Here is a 17,120-nt window from a genome sequence, read left to right on the forward strand (position 1 = left end):
TTTGTGAATATGAGAGTCTAGCCTAATAGTGTGAGATTATCCCCCATAGTTCTCTCTCTCTCTCTCTCTCTCTATATATATATATATATAGTCATAGTACAAATATATTATATATATATACATGTGTAGAGGTATAGATGTGTGTGTGTGTGTGCGCTCGTACACATTTGTATGCATATAAACATGTTTAATTCAAATAGTTTATTTTTAAATTTACTCAAATTAATGCATCCCATAAACCAAGATTAATTCTTTTACTTGAACTATCCTTTCCACTAAACGAATGCATGTATTCTTCTATACATGAGAGAGAGAGAGAGTATATGTTTCTCCTACATACATCAAGTCAAAATTTTGGGTATGTTTTCGAAACACATCAAATACCCATTGCACACTTCATGCATGTACATGCTTCTTTGATGTATGCAATATTACATTAGAGTATGTATTCCTAGGGATAATTTTTTTTGAAGTATTTGTACTTCTAGGATGATTGGCCAAATATGAAGGAGAGTTGTGTGTCTAGAGGGGCTCTTAAGCTCTTGGATTATCCTTTTTGGAAAAACAAAGGAAAAAACAAAAAAGGCCTATCATAAAAGCGATAAAAAGACTCATTTGTTCACAAACTTGTTCCCATGAGATGGATCTCCTTGGCTGAAAGAATGAATATAAGGATACATAGCGTAGCCTAAGAATTCACAAAACCTATGTATGGATTGTAATGCTTTATGCTCATGTCAGTGATATCTTTATCTTTGTAATACAATAAATTCTTACATTACTTACGAATAATCTAAAATTATTAAATAATGAACTATGTATTTTAAGGGTGCATTTTGAGATGCTTCTAGTAGAATGTTACTCTGGATAGTTGGTAATGCTTCCCATATATTTACCTCAAAGACTCCGAGGCATGAAGTATTTGTGGAAAACTTCATACATCCAACACTGGCTTCAAGAAACATGTCTGTGTAACTTACATTGTACATGTTCACCTTTCTTGTTTTTATATAGTACTTTCATGAAGCCATTTTTTTTGTGATCAATCTCTATGGTTGGGCCATCGTTCTTATTGTCTTGATGTTAAATTTTCAGCTTGAGACTTTCTCCATGGTGATCAACGAAAAACACTTTGGTTCGGCTCCAACAAGTACCATCCATGATCAATAAACTTGCTTAGACCATGGCAGCTTGGGACACATTGCCATTTCCTGCAAATTCGAAAGTGATAATTTTAAGACAAGAGTTTACTAATAAATCTCTAGCTTTCTTCTCCCTCAAAACTTCCTCTCTTCCCTACCTCTTTGCATAACAGAATTTTAAACATATTGATTTACACACACACACACACATAAGTATGTATGTATATGTATATATGTATACATATGTGTATATACGTATACGTATATATACTCACACATGCATGCATACATATATTACTATATTTTAATTATATTATTATTAATTTTTAGGAAGGAGAGGAGGGCAAAGCGGGTGGATCTTGAGGGGTAGCGGAGGCAGAAGGGAGGGAAGAAGGCAACGCAAGGCGGGGCAAGGTGGGAGGGGGGCCAAGGCAAGGTAGAGAGAAGGGGAAACGGTAGTTGCAAATGGATAATGAGAAAGTACAAAGAGGTGGCCTATATGGCCCCAAAGTCAACCATACGGTTGACCAATGACGTCAACCTAAGGGTTGACTAAGTCCTAAGACTAGCCTACAAGGCCATACTAGGGCTGAGTGCTAACAAACCCCCCTCCATGGTATGGCTTAAGTACCCTGGATACATCTCAGGTATACCTGGAAACTATATCATGGTTGCACATATTTTCCAAGATGGATATAGCAACCTATGACAGTACATGGAGATTAGCATCACATAACAAATGGTGCCAAGTGTAAGGCATGTCGAAAAGCCTCAAACTTGGACCGTGGTAAAGCCTTCGTGAAGAGATCTGCTAAGTTGTTCTCCGTGGGAACATAGGACAATGGTATGTATCCAATTGACAATCGCTCTCGAACATAATGATAATGAATCTAAATGTGCTTTGTACACGCATGAAACACTGGGTTTCTCGCAATAGCCAAAGCACTCTAGCTGTCAGCATAGATGGTAGTAGAAGTTGGCTGGCTGATGTCAAGAGTTGCGAGTAGCTTACAGAGCCAAACACACTCTACTGTAGTTGTGAAGGCTTCCCTGTATTGAGCTTCACAACTGGAAGTAGCAACTGTAGGCTGCTTCTTGCTTAACCTAAAACGCATGAAGATCCAAGCATGAAATAGTTGCCACTGTGGGACACTCTCGTGTCATAACAACCTGCTCAGTCTCACTTTCTATGAAAGCATGCAAGACCAATGGAGACTCATCACCATAGAACAGTCCCAAATTTTGTGTGGCCTTCAAGTAATGGAAGACCCGCATATTCAAGATCAGGCTGGGTATGACATAAATAAAGAAGGCAACCCACAGCCTGTTGATAAAGAGTGGCATCACAGGGTACACTCCCATCCTCGGAGGAGAAATGAAAGCCAGGCTCCAATGGTATAGAAACTGGCTTGCAACATTGAAACTGGAAGCGGTCTAAGAGCTGTCCAACGTACTTGGGCTGTCTCATCATTATACCCCCTTCAACATATGCAAACTAGATGCCCAAGTAATACTACAACCGGCCCATATTTGTCATGGCAAAAGATTTTTGCAAAGCTGCCTTGAAATCTGCAATTTTCTGCGAGTCTGGCCTAGCGATAAGCATGTCATCCACATATAGAATCAAAATCAGAAATTCTGATTCACTCTTCCGGACATAAAGAGTAGCCTCAATAGGGCTGTTCTGAAACCCAAGGCATAGCAAAAAAGAATGTATCTTGGCATACCATGCCCATGGTGCCTGATTCAAACCATAAAGGGCCTTTTTAAGCTGACATACCTTAGTTACAGACCTTGGAAGTTCAAATCCTGGAGGCTGAGTGACATAAACCTCTTCCAGTAAATCCCCGTGAAGGAAGGCGGTCTTGATGTCCAACTGATGGACCTCCCAATTCCTGTGAGATGCAAGAGCAATTACACACCGAGTCGTGATGCGTGAAGTGGGAGAAAATGTCTCTTCAAAGTCAATACCATGCTGCTGGGGATAACCTTTTGCAACATTGCGAGCTTTGTAGCGATTAACACTGCCATCAACAACCTACTTTGTGTCGATGGCATGCTTGCCTGCAGGCAAGTCACACAACTCCCAAGTGCCATTTTCATGAATGGACTCAAGTTCAGCATTCATAGCATCCATCCATTCTCTGCTGCCAAAAGCATCCTTATGACATATTGGCTCTTCATTACAAGCAGTGGCAATCAAAGCTACAACCAAAAAATTGCCTTGCATCTGTTTGTGCACACCTCTAGTGTGGGCAGGCAAAGGATCAGCCTGTTTGCTGCCCTTGAGGGTATCCAAAAGCCAATGAGGGACTGATTTTTTCTGTCTCATGACAGCCCTCTCCTCTTGAACTGCTTGCTCGATAGCATGGCCATCCGGCGGTGGAAAATCAGGATGAGCAGGCATAATGAGAGGAAGATTGGAGCTGCTAGAAGCATGTGACATGGTGCTATCTGCTGTGTCATCTGTATCTGTGAAAGGCGGACACATCAGAGGCTTCCACTGAAGGCAGTCTTTTACTCTCCAGCCAAGGTAAAGGGGCATGCTCAGCAAAAACCACATCCCTACTGACAATCACCTTGCATGTGCTAGGCTGAAACAACTTGCAACCTTTGCTTTGTGAGCTGTAGCTAATGAAGATGCATTTGACAGCCTTATAATCAAGCTTATGCCTCAACTGAGAGGGCATATGCACATACACAAGAGACCCAAACACCTGCATGTGAGAAGTGGAAGGCTTACGACCTGTCTATATAGGGAGTCATGGTCTTCAATGCCCGAGTGGGTGCTCCGTTGAGCACATAGTTGGCACACGTAATTGCATCCAACCAAAATTTATTGGGCAAAGACTTTCCCTTAAGCATGCACTGTCCCACTTCTGTTCTATTTTTACGCTCTGCAAGCCCATTCTGTTGTGGAGTGTATGGCATTGTGCAGTGATGAATGATACCCCAGCTTCTAAAAAATCAGAAAATTCCCGGGACATGTACTCACCCCCCCTATCAGTACAGAACGTCAAGAGTTTCTCCCCACTCTCATTTTCTGCCAAGGCAATCCAATGCTTCCAGCAAGAGAAGACATCTAACTTCAGCTTCATGGGATATATCCAAGTGAACCTGGTGAAGTCACCTATAAAAGTAACACAGTAATAGTACCCCCCAAGTGATGCTGTCTGCATTAGTATGCACACGTTACTATGTACAAGATGCAACTTCTGGATGCACCAAGGAACCTGTCCTTGGGAAATGGAAACCTATGCATTTTTCCCAACAAGCAGCCCTCGCATACATGTTTTTAAAGTGCATGCATGGGTGGAAGATCTACGACCATGTCATGTGAACACATCTTCACCATATTGTTGAAGTTGAGATGTCCCAATCTCTCATGCCATAGATGTGTATCAGAAATTACAGATTCAGCCATGGCATTAGCTTCTATAGCAGCCTGTTGTGCATATCTTGGCCTCTATCAAGTGTTCAAGTACAATATAGTTATTGTACCGATTATCATAAACGGCACGCATCAAGAAGGACTCTAAAGACGTGTGGAGATGGCTGAGATAGAAATCAGATTCTTTTTTATACCTGGAACATATAAAACTTCCACAAGTGGAATGGTATCACCTGACATTGTAGCAACAAGCATTTGACCAATCCCTTTCACGGGATATGCTGCATTATTTGCATGAGTGACAGTACCATTTAATGTGTGAGAGGATTTTGCAAGAAGTGATGTGCTTGGAAGCACCACTATCAAAGTACCAGTCTGAGGCAGAATCTAAGGCTGCAAAAGCTGAATCAGGCAGAGTAGAATTATAATGACACTCCACAATAAATGCCCACTCATCAGGAGCAAGATTGGCTACCTCTGTATTGTGACATTAGCAACAACAAGACCTTACTGTCCTGGCTGTCCCTACTTCTTCTCGGAAGCAATACGCTTCGGCGCTCAGAGATGTCATGACCTGGTTTCCTGCATAAATTGCAATGTTTCTTCTTCTTCCCATCAGTAGGAGAAGAAGAACCAGATGTAGGTTTGGGCTTGCTGTAATCCCCCCCCCCCCCCCCTTTTTCCTTTGCCCCTATGATCAGTAGCAAAGGCTTGATCTGCTGAGTAGAAGCAGCCCTGTTTTGATGCCTCTGCTCCTGTTGTAGGAGTAGAGAAACAAGGTGATAAAAAAAAAGAATAGTGGTTGTGGTTGTGGTTACCCAAGGCCACTAGTCCAACAAGCTGATCAAAAGAATAGTGGTTGTGGTTACCCATGGCCACTAGCCCAAGAGTTGAAGCAAATCCCTTATATGAGTCAAGGAATCCCTCGAGTGTCATGGACACAACCACAATAAATGCCCACTCATCATGAGCAAGACTGGCTACCTCTGTATTGTGACATTAGCAACATCAAGACCTTACTGTCTTGGCTGTCCCTGCTTCTTCTTCTCAGAAGCAATATGCTTCCGCACTTAGAGATGTCATGACCTGGTTTCCTGCATAAATTGCAATGTTTCTTCTTCTTCCCATCAATAGGAGAAGAAGAACCAGATGTAGCTTTGGGCTTGCTGTAATCCCCCCCCCCTCCCCTTTTTCCTTTGCCCCTATGATCAGTAGCAAAGGCTTGATCTGCTAAGTAGAAGCAGCCCTGTTTTGATGCCTCTACTCCTCTTGTAGCAGTAGGGAAACAAGCTGATCAAAAGAATAGTGGTTGTGGTTACCCATGGCCACTAGTCCAAGTGTTGAAGCAAATCCCTTATATGAGTCAAGGAATCCATCGAGTGTGGTGGACACAACCTGTGACTCTGGTACAATCTCATCAACATTGATGAGCTGCTATCTGAAGTCCTTGACCTGTGTCAAATAGGCATCCATGCTGCCCCCTTCATTCATCTTAACATTGTCAAGCTATATGCGCAAATAAGCAACTCTGGTCTCATTGCGTATCTGATAAAGAATGGCCAAAGTGTCCCATGCAGCCTTGGCTGTTTATGCAAGACTGAATGTGAGGTATAACAACTCTCTTGCAATTCATGGCAATCACTACATGTACCTGTGCATCTCACTCATCCCAACGAATCAGTTCTTGTGTGGGAGGGTCGGCTGTAGGCACCGAGGGAGTAGTGGTAGATGAACTAGAAGTGGCAAAAGTTGCTTTAGCAGCAGGTGCCTGTAATGAAGAGACAGGTCTAGTCTCCAATCCAGATACAATTCCCCAAAAGTTCCTGGACACCAACAGGTGGCGCACCAAGTGCGACCACATGGGATAATTGGGGTCATCAAGCTTGTCCTCGGCAGTAGCAAGCATCCCAAAAGATTCATGGTTGGCCATTGCAAACGAAAATCCCCAAAATTTTAAAAATAAAAGTGTCACAGTATCAAGGCTACAAATGCAAAGAGCTGGCTGCCCAAGTATCTCACTATTGGCTGCAAATATCAGACCAAAAACGACAGTAAATGTCTACAAGTGTCAATGCGAAGATGGCTGCTCAAACACTGAGCAAAATGCACAAGCTGTTCCCAAAAACTGGCATTCAGAAATGTATGTCCAATCAAAGGACCCCTTGCAAAAGAGGTGTCCCAGCCTGCAAATCTGAGTAAATCTGATGCAAAATTGACCCAGTAACAAGCAAAAGCATCAAAGGCAACTTGTACAAATGATTTGCAAACTAAATGACCAATTGTACGGCAGATTTTTAGGAGTAACAACTTGCATATGGCTTGTATGGCAATGTGCGTGTGCGGATGGCGTGCAGCGTTGTACGGAAGGCTTACATACAAACATGTGTTTGTACGATTGTACGGACGAGCTTGGCATTGTATGGATAGAAGTCTTTGTCCGTATGGTCGATGAACAAATGAACGTACGGTCGATGAACGTATGAACGTATGGACCACATGGTGAAAGCCCGAGCATGCATGGAGGCATATGTAGATGATCATGGAGGGAGCTTGCATTTGAATGTCTTCCTCAGGTTCCATAAGTCTAGATATGCTTCATTGAAAGGGAACACCTATACTAAGTTCGCTCACATATATTATGGACCCTACAAGGTGTTGCAGAAACTTCGGGAGGTGGCTTATAGGCTGGAGCTGCCCCCTTCATCAACGATTCATAATGTGTTCCATGTCCCCTTTTTGCAGAAATACTTGGGCAGGTTATAGAAGAGCTTCCTCCCATGGATGTAGAGGGCCACATATAGTATATACCCGAGAGGATTATTGGATTCCGAGACCATATTCTCAGAAATAAGTCATAAATTGAGTACTACATCAAGTGGCGGGGTTTACTAGATGATAAGACATCATGGCAGCCATCTTCCATAGTGGACCAATATCCTTATCTGCTCAGCTGATGCTTTGGACAGATATGGTCACTATCCAGCTGAGTGGAGCTGCTAAGACTTCATCTATTCTATCTACTAGTCTAGCTACTACTCCACCATCAATGTTGCTGCAGTTCAACATGCACTAGTGGGAGCTATTGATAGCTGCAGCAGAGAATACTCACCGGACCAGATATAAGCTTCTCTTCTTCATTCCATGGTTGTAATTCCTTGTACACAGCACCATTGCAAATTTGAGGGCAAATTCCTTTGGGCAGGGAGGACTGTATTAAAAATTTATTTAGTTTATTTCCAGTCTAGTCAGCCTTTAAATGGCTTTGAAGCTTGTACATAAGTAGTACTTTTAGTACAACTTATTAAGTGGTACTTTTAGTAAAACTTATTTAGTACTACTAAATACGTAGTACTTTGTAAATAAGTAGTACTTTTAGGAGGGTGGCCTAACGTTTCCACGTGGCATCCTAGGGTGGCCATCCATAAGCATTGTGGTACATTTTTCCCAGGCCTATATCGATAAAAGGGGGCCCTACTGTAGAGCATGTATTCTTTCTTGGAATGCAATCTAATGAACATTCATTTACAGCTGTGCCCTGTTTTGCTCAGAGCTGAGCTAGGATATCTTCTCCTAGACTAGGAATCGCCATCCTAACCTGTTGCTTGTGCAGCCCCTCACAAGCCGTGGAGGTTTCCATGTACTTCCCTATTGATTTGCTAATGGATTCCCCGAAGGTTTCCATGTACTTTCCTACTGATTTGCTAATGGATTCTCATAATTACATGCTATTCTGTCCTTTCCCTTCTAGCTGCTACCTCTAGGGCTAGAATAGCTAAGGGTTAGGGCTTAATTAGCTAGGCTGTGAGCTAGCTCAGCTACACTCGCACTTGGCTGACATGGAAGCAGCAAGAAGGTCAAGGATCAAGGACCAAACAGTGCCTCACAATTGGCTATATTTTAATAATTGTCTGCATCTCCCTCTTTGCACTTGTACTCATTAAGGAAAAAAGTGAGATTTGAAATAGCATTGTGTGGTACGCTTTTACAATCGTCCGCTGTGTGGGGAGCGTTGGCTGTAGCTAGCAACCTCGATCTTTGCTTTCTAACATGGTATCAGAGCCCTGAGGAAGACTCACAATTATTGGAAGCTCGACGGTGAGAACCTTTGGAAGGAGATCTCAGTTCAAGCTTGTGGAAATCGACTTCTATGTCTGAAGAACATGTACCCTTGCGAGAAGAAGGGTGATCAAGATTTAGGCAAATGTACTCCTCCTAAGCCCTCCTCTTCATGGCTACTAGACTAGCCATCCCATCTTTGGGGAGTTGGATAAGCTCGATAGAAGTAACTATCCCCTTTGGAAGATGAGATCCGGAGCCACCTACTGGTTCAGATGATCTGACCGGAGGGAGCTACGGCCACAAGATGTGAAAAAATGCAGTTGGGGTAGTGGTGACACCAACGGATCCAGATGTAGTCAAAGAGTGGCTAGTACAAGATAAACAGGCCCTAGCTATAATTATTGACAGGACTACGGACTCGATCATTCACGGTGGGCACAACGTTTTCGACATGAACCACATGAAGAAAATATTTACTAGGTCAACAACGAACCAGATCCTTGACCTAGAAATGAAACTCTACAACATGAGGATCGAGGAAGGGGACACAGTGGAGGATCATGTCACCATAGTAAAGGTGGTGAGGGATCAAGTGACATCAGTTGACCAACAAATGGATTGGGCGTAGATTGGTAGGCCTTTGCTTGGCATGCTCCCTAGGAGCTGTAAGAGTTTGTGTAGGCCATTCTATGCACTATCCATAGGTGCCATCCATCCCTTGATATGTGCCATGTAGGCCTAGTTATAGGCAGTTAGGACACTTGGTACAGTTAGTATGCGTACTAGTTAGTACACTTAGTACTACTAGGACACCCTGTCCTAGGATTTTGTTATATTGGGTGTACTTTGTACTCATTTCTTCATTGCAGCAATTCATCACAACAATATGGTTTTCCCCATTGCTTCCATCTCTTGCCCTAGCTTACAGTGGTATCAGACATGTTAGGGCCTCTCTCCTCAACCATTTCCAGCCACCCCAATGTAGGCCATTCTATGGGCTATCCATAGGTGCCACTTATTCCTTGGTATGTGCCTTGTAGGCCTAGTTATAGTCAGTGAGTGAAGTCTGAATCCCTTGGAGTTGTTGTGTCAACCTTGTTTGATTCGCATTGACCTGCTCAATCTTTTCATCGAGAGTAGTGGTGAATTCACTAAAGGCAGTCTTCGTAATCAGATCATCGTAGAGGCTCTGGTCATCATCTGCCTGATAATTCATATCTTGATCACCCAACGCAAGCCCGGGGTCTACCGAATCAGCGATAACTGAAATCTGATCTGATGAAGAAAGTAGACTAGAGAGGAGAAGCAACAGGTGGGCTCGGAGCTAGGAGACTGGTACAGGAGTGAAAGCTGGCCAGATAGGAGGTGACGAAAGAAAAGAGAGGCTGATACGAAGCTAACGATCAGCCCGAATCATTGAACCTGGATACTCTCGCTCCTGGCTGTGCCGTACGGACGTCTGTAGCAGGCCGTACAACGTAACAGTCTCCCGAAGAAGATGGTGTGCAGAAGCTTGAAGCATGCGCAACCCACGGGCTTGGAGTAAGAGACGAAGTGGCCGAGTTATAAAGCGGGTAAGCAGGCTTTTAGAAAGCCCTGCTTTTCAAAAGCCCACCCTCCAAACTTGGAGGGGATGGTGCTTTTCTCAGCCTCCATGCCCCCCCGAATAGCGCCTGGCCCAGATCGCGATCTGGCTCCAGCCTGTTGCGCATCTCTCCGCGCTCCCCGTCTGCATGCCAACGCGTTCCATGAGCAACCAGCCCGTATGCGGGATCTCTTCGATTCACCTCAGCTCTACGCTTGCCTAACGACTATCATGACAAGAGAAATCACTAATTCGTGTTTAATAGACATTAAAACATTATTATAGATTATACGCCAATGGTGTAAACATGTATTTGTATTTATGATGGACACCGACCGATTTGTTATGGCGGTGGATCATCTGAGTAGATAGGACTAGTCTTCTGACGGCATCGAATTTCGACATGTGACACTTATTCTATTAATAAAATGTGCACACACGTGTCTAGGTCCTAGGGGCAATAGGAAGGGAAGGGTGCATTGAATGGTAGATGCATGGGTCATAGGCTAAGGGTAGGTGTAAATGGAAAGATGAAACTTGAGTGATCTTAAGGGACATTAATGAAAGGATATCATCCTTTCATTGTGAATCTCACGTAACATTTTTTATTCGCTTTGCATTCATCCGCCAAAAATAGAAACAAGTACTCTCACAAGGGTGCTCTTTCCCATTGGAGGGCCAATCGGCATTCAAATTCTCCATGCATTGCACACATTTGCATTCTTGAGAAGGCTGGTTCTTCACATTTGGTATCAGAGCAACGAAAATCCACGAAAGGACAGCAGGAGAAGAGGAAGAGTGCAGCGAGACAGAGGGCGAAAGCATGCAAGTCACAGACTACAAGCGCAATGTAGAAGAAGGGCCCGTACTGGCAGGCCATGTGCAAGAAGGCCTGCGCGAGGGAAGACGTGTGCGCAAGGCAGACTAGTGGATGGAAGAGGTGCCACGCTCAAAAGATGACGCACGATGAGGTCACAGTTTGACCATGACCGACATGACATCATCGGGGCCTGGAAACTGAAAACTGTCAGCAAATTCCGACAGAAGGGTGGCAGCAAACTGGGACGCAAGGTCGCTCTCAGGCGTTTTTTAAATTGGAAGCAAGGGGCTCTTGGAAACGTAATCTTTGAATTATAGAGTCTCTGAGGCAAGGGCTTTTTCTGATTTTTTAAGTCTTTGGACGGGGAACGGGGTGTCCTAATGGGGTGACCCCCCCGGTGCAAATAGACCCTTAAAACCCTTAAACCGTGAGGAAAAGAGACCCCCCCCGGTTCTCCCCAACGGAAAGTCGGATTGGAACAAGATTTTAAGGGGGTGATTCACCCATCAAGTACCCCCTATAACGGTATCTAGAGCTCCAATCCACTCAAAATAAGTAGCCCAAATGGAGCGCACCAGTATACAGCAGAAATACAAGAAGAAAAGCCTAAAAGAGGGGGAAGAAAAGATCATTTGAAGTGGGTTTTCGACACAAGCAAAGCGGGAGTCAGATAAGTACCACCAACTCTACAACACTTGACTTTTGCTGTAAAACAAACCCCTTTTCTGAAATTACAGCAAGTCATTTTCTCTCTTGTATTACTAAAAGGAAAGAATGGAAGGAGAAGGGATATTTAATAATGAACTTGTCCTTTTTCCTCCACTACCAGAAGGAGATAGGGAGAGAACAGCATCACCTCCTCTTGAAGAGGACAATATAGATGAGAGTTACATACATATTGAGTATGATAACCCACGTATAGAATTACCTTCATCTCTCCTTCAAGAATCGTTTGATAAGGAGTTTTCCTTCAGAAATGAAGGGAGAAACGAGTCCATCCAAGAGCAAGGGGCTGAGTTTACGCCTTTAACTCAAAATCCCGTACACATGGATTATAATCCAAGTGCAAGAGGGAGAGTGAAACCGGCCTCTAATCACTCAGAGGGCAGTGGAACTAAACCTTTAATCAGTTCAGCACTTATTTACAGCTCACAAAGCATATATCATAACCATTAACCATTGCATGATCACCATTTGGCATTTACCCATTTGTTCACAAACAAAACCACTGAAAAAGGGATGGAGGCTAGAATGTCCCTGCTCAACAAACATAGACAAGTGCACCCGAGTGGCCCCAAACACCGTGGCGTCCCTTTCGGTATTTCTTTATATTTCACAGTGAAATGATTACAAGTTGCATCTGGGAGACCTTCCCTGCAACTGAGCATGCAGCCCCAATTCACTAAGCCTTCGCAAGGCTTTCAAGCATAGAACACCATCACATAAGTGCACTTAACCCATAGGCTCAATCCAAAGGCATTCTCTTTTTTGAGTGCAATTCCATTGGCTGTCCAGATGCAATCACACTGCACCCCAGTTGCACTCTCTTTGAGTGGTTTCCAGATGGCATTCACAAAGCTTTTCAAAGCTCCAAAATAAAATCAGCAAAGTACCCAACCAAAGAATGACTCATGTAGCACTGCTTGGGCACCTGTGAGCCAAGAAAGAGGCGGCACACGAGGCCAACCAATAGCTTATGGCAAAAAGAAATCGGAGCAGCAAAATCACAACTCACCAAGCCCTGAAAACTCGAACCAAGTCCTCAATCGCCAAGAGGACATAGTAGCCAATGCCCAATTGCATTCTCAACCAAAGAGGAGTGCAAAGGCATGAAGAAAGAGCATTTACAAGAGCCGACCAGTAAGAATTCCACTGAAAAATGCGAAAATAAGCACTTCTATCGCGAAGAAATGGGAGTTCTTGGGCTCAAAAGAAGCGTGCTTCAGAGAGGAATGCATTGAGAAGGTTTTGGAGAAGTTTCATCGCCGAAAAGTCCTCCAAAACTGAGAAAAACCAGTCAACCAGCGCATGGGACCACTCGAAATTCAACAGAAAGCTATAGCTTTGCAAGAGGTGAGGCCCAGAAGGCGGTAGAAGCAAAAAGGTTTAGAAAAAGCCACTTTTGCAAATTCGACCAGCAAAAGAAGTGCTCAGCTCTGCCCGTTCTACCAAACACACGGAGGGAAAAGCATATCACTACGAAGGGGAGGCAGAGGGGAAGCCATCGGGCCAAACGGAAGTCGAGGAATCCAAACGGGTGAGGAGTTATGAAGAAAAATGGAATTCAGCTAAAGGAGGCTGAAAAACCAGTCCAAAATCTCAACAAAGGGAGAAGATGAGAGAGAACCACACATGTGAAGTTTAGAAGGCCCAAGAAGGTCCAGGAATGGCAAAGGAGCATGTAGAAGGCACTAGAGCCACCTGGAACTCTAGGGGGGCCACTGAAGATACATGGCCCTCTAGGGGGCCCATTAAAAATGCCACATCATCATTTCCCAACAACCACTCTTTTTAATTCCTTGGAATGCCTTTGGGCCTAGGAATTAATTACGCTTATGTGCTAGGCACCATGCCGCGTTTAATTACACATTATTAAGCCCATGCTTACACTTTTAAAACCAAAGTTGTCACGGTCTTGTAGTACATTAAAGTACTTAGAATGTCACGCCCCCATGACATACCCCTCTCTTGAAACAGCAAACCACAGTTTGCTGCCCCAAAACATAGGAGTGAGCATGAAATATAGCATGAAAGAGTATACAAGAAAGCCGCACCTATAGTATACAGAGACAGTGAAACCACATTTACCATACATATTCACAAGAAGGAATGCTGAGCTCCTGCGAGCTTCCCTCCCCCCCACCGCTAGCTCTACCTCCCCTCCCTAGCCCCCCCCCTCGCCGCGACCACCCCGCCCCCTGCCTCTCCGCCCTCGCCCCCCGCCCGCCCTCCCCCTCACCCGCCGCTTCTCCTTCGCCGCCTCGCCTCTCCATCTCGCCCGTCTCTCCATCGCCACCCCCCTCGCCTCCACTCCCCCCCCCCTTCCCTCGTTTCACCCCACCTCCCCTCGCTTCACCTCACCCCCCCCTCTCGCCGCTCCGCCTCTCCCGCCCGACCCCCTCGCCTCACCCGCCTCCCATTCCGCTCCCCCCGCCCCCCGCGCCTCCGCCCGACCCCCATTCCGCCCCATTCCGCCCCCCCCCGCCTCCATTCCGCTCCACCCGCCCCATTCCGCCCCCCCTGCCTCCACTCCGCTCCCCCGCCCGCTCCCCCCCGCCTCCATTCCGCTCCACCCACCCCATTCCGCCCCCCCCCGCCTCCACTCCGCTCCCCCGCCCACCGCTTCACCCCTCCGTCCCCGCCACACCAACCCCGCCCCCTCCCGCCCTTCCGCGCCCCCCGCCTTTCCCGCACCCTTCACCCCGCCCCGTCCCGACCCCCTCGCCCCCTCACTTCGCCTCGCCCGTCCTTCCGCTCCACTTCTCCACCCCGCCTCCACCCTCCGCCTCCGCAACCGTCCTCTCCACACCCAGGCGCCACCCTCCCGCTTCGCCTCCCCTTTTTGGGTGGCAGCCTGTTCCTCATCGGAAGCTTGCAGTTAGTCTTGGCGGTATGGCGGCCCCCTGCCGGGATCCGGAGGCCCAGTCGGACCCTCCCTCTCCAGATGCCTACCGCGTTATCCTGACAGAGCAACAATCATCTCGTGTTCAGGAGGTTGCCATTGACTTTGCCCGTACCTCTGTTTACGATAGAGTCATTGGACACTCTCCTTCCAGATCAGCCATCAGGGATTGGCTCCAGTCCACTCTCCTGCTAGAGGATGGCCATATTGAGGAGGTGGCCCTTATGGGAAGGGGCATCTTCTGGCTCAAACTCTCCAATGAGAAAGCTGCGAGCAACCTGATTGCCAGTTCCCCCACATCGGTGGATGGAAAGATTATCATGATAGTCCCGTGGTACCGTGGATTCAGCGCAGCAGATTTTGATGTTCGGTTCCGTATACCTCGCCACCCAGTGACACTAGTTTTTCCAGGTCTTGCTGCTGAGCTGCGGCCGATTGTCAGGGACTTGGGCTCCCACTTTGGCTGGGTTATGCACGACACTTTCGCCGACGCGATGACCACGGCAGGAGCCCCCCGAGTCCGTGTGGCTGTGGCAGATCCTGCGACTCTCCCTGCAGTGATCGAGATTGTGACAGATGCCGGCAGCATCACCCAGAGCATGATAGTCACCGGACAGCCAGGTCAGTGCCTGAGGTGCCACGGCTTTGGGCACTTGGCGGCTGCTTGTCCACGCTTCGCCAGCTCATCTCAACCCCCCCCGCCCCCGCCCCCTCCGCCCCCACCCCCCCCCCGGATAGCCACGTCAGGAGGAGCCGAGACAGTCGGAGCCCGGTCCAGAGTTAGTGGGTGGTTGGACCGAGGTTAGAAGGAAAAGAGGAAAGAACAAGAAGATCTCGAATAAAGGCAAGGAGGCAGAGGTTACCCTTCCTACAGCAGCACCCCAGAGACCTGACAGGCAGCCGCCCCAGGGACCTGGGAGAGCTTCTTCTTCGACGGCAGCCCGGCCTTCACAGCCTCAGATCCCCCTCTCTCCCGCTCCCCCGCCCCTTTCCACTCAGTCCCAGCCCCTTCCCCAGTTTCCCCTCCCTTCGCCCGACCCGCAGCCTCAGCCCCCGTCTCTTCTTCCTCAGTCTCCTCCTCCTCCCTCTCAGCCCCAGTTCCAGATGCATCCCCATCCCCCCCCTCCCTCCGTTCCCCTCGACTCCCCTACAGAGTTAGCTGCACCGTCGGCTTCCCAGCCAAAGGCAGCCCCCGCTCCGTCTCCTCCACCTTCTCCGCTAGTCGCCTCCGTGGAGTCCGAGTCGCCTACCCCTCAGCCTCCTCCTCCTCCCCCCCCGCTGGCAGGACACCCGGAGTCTACACCACCACTGGAGCAGGCTTCCCTGGCCGCTAGCCCCTCAGTGGCAGACTCTGATGGGTCTCAGCTTCAGGAGAGAGAGCTTCCTCGAGACTTTTACAGATCTGGCCCCTGGGACTACTTGGATGTGGCCGACCTTGGGACCTTCCCGGCTTATCTCGACATCAGTATCTTCCTGCTCCGCAAAGGGGCGGATGGGAAGATTGTCGCCTTGGCCCCTAGGGATGGCCCTAGCTTCGCCTTCACGTTCCTCAGCGATGGCACCGAGACCTGGACAGACGACTCGGTTTGGGAGGCTCTCAGAGAGCAGACACACGCCCAGGTCTGCTCCTGGATAGGCCCGTCCGGTGGGCAGCTTCTCGAGACTCAGTGGTCCGAGGGCGATGTGCGCCTGCGGTGGCGTTGTGCCGCCAAACGCTTCCGACTGATTGTGATCCTCAGACCTCTCCTGTCATGGCCTCTCCCCCAAGATGTCAGAGCTTGGTCCCATCAGAAACTCCGAACCTTCTATGGGATGACCACTTCAGAGATCTCGAGCTGGCTCGAGAAAGCATTTGTTCATGGCACCAAAGGCCTCTCGCCTTTGCTGAAGGTGTTGAAGAACGGGCAGGACGACCCCGTCTCCCCCTCCAAACCTTCTCATAAGCGGCAGCGCCTCCATTCCGACATGTCTGATTCTTCATCGACTTCGACCGCGAGCAGACAGTTGTTCGCAGCCCCCCATCCCTCTCCATGAGCCTACACCTCGTATCCTGGAATGTGAACGGGTTTCACTCTTCTGGCACCCGTGGTCCCAGGAAGCTCATTTTGCGACAGGAACTTCAGCCTGCAGTGGTTGGTCGTTTGGATGTACTTCTACTCCAGGAGCACAAGCTCTCTGCGGCTCATTCCCGTAGCTGCGGGAAGGTTCTCCCTGGACGTTCCTACACTTACTGGGAGCCCTCGATCGGCGCACAGGGGAGGAGTGGGGGTGTCTGTACCTCCGTGTGCGAGCAGTTAGCCCAGGGAGTTTTCGGTCATGGCACGTTGATCCCAGGCCGAGCCCTTTGGGTAGGCCTGGATTTGGAGGGATCCAAAATTGGAATCCTCAACATTTATGCTCCTACAGACCTCCGATGCAGAGCCACATTCTGGAGGACACTTACAGGGATTCTTCCAGACATGGATTCCTGGATTGTTGGAGGTGACTTCAACAATCTGGAG

The 17,120-nt window shown here is 47.4% G+C and overlaps 1 long non-coding RNA gene across 1 annotated transcript in view; it reads right to left on the reverse strand.

The window, feature by feature from the left end:
- Nucleotides 1–868: 868 nt before the first annotated feature.
- LOC147903669 (uncharacterized) overlaps nt 869–17,120 on the reverse strand; it is a 41,741-nt gene continuing 25,489 nt past the window's right edge. The window contains exon 2 of the long non-coding RNA XR_015543875.1: nt 869–1,211. This is a non-coding gene — a long non-coding RNA (uncharacterized LOC147903669). The remainder of the gene's footprint in view (nt 1,212–17,120) is intronic.

The sequence above is a fragment of the Dipteris shenzhenensis genome, chromosome 3 (assembly GCF_047967505.1).
Source record: "Dipteris shenzhenensis isolate YYH24624 ecotype China chromosome 3, Dip_SZ_1.0, whole genome shotgun sequence".
NCBI lineage: Eukaryota > Viridiplantae > Streptophyta > Polypodiopsida > Gleicheniales > Dipteridaceae > Dipteris > Dipteris shenzhenensis.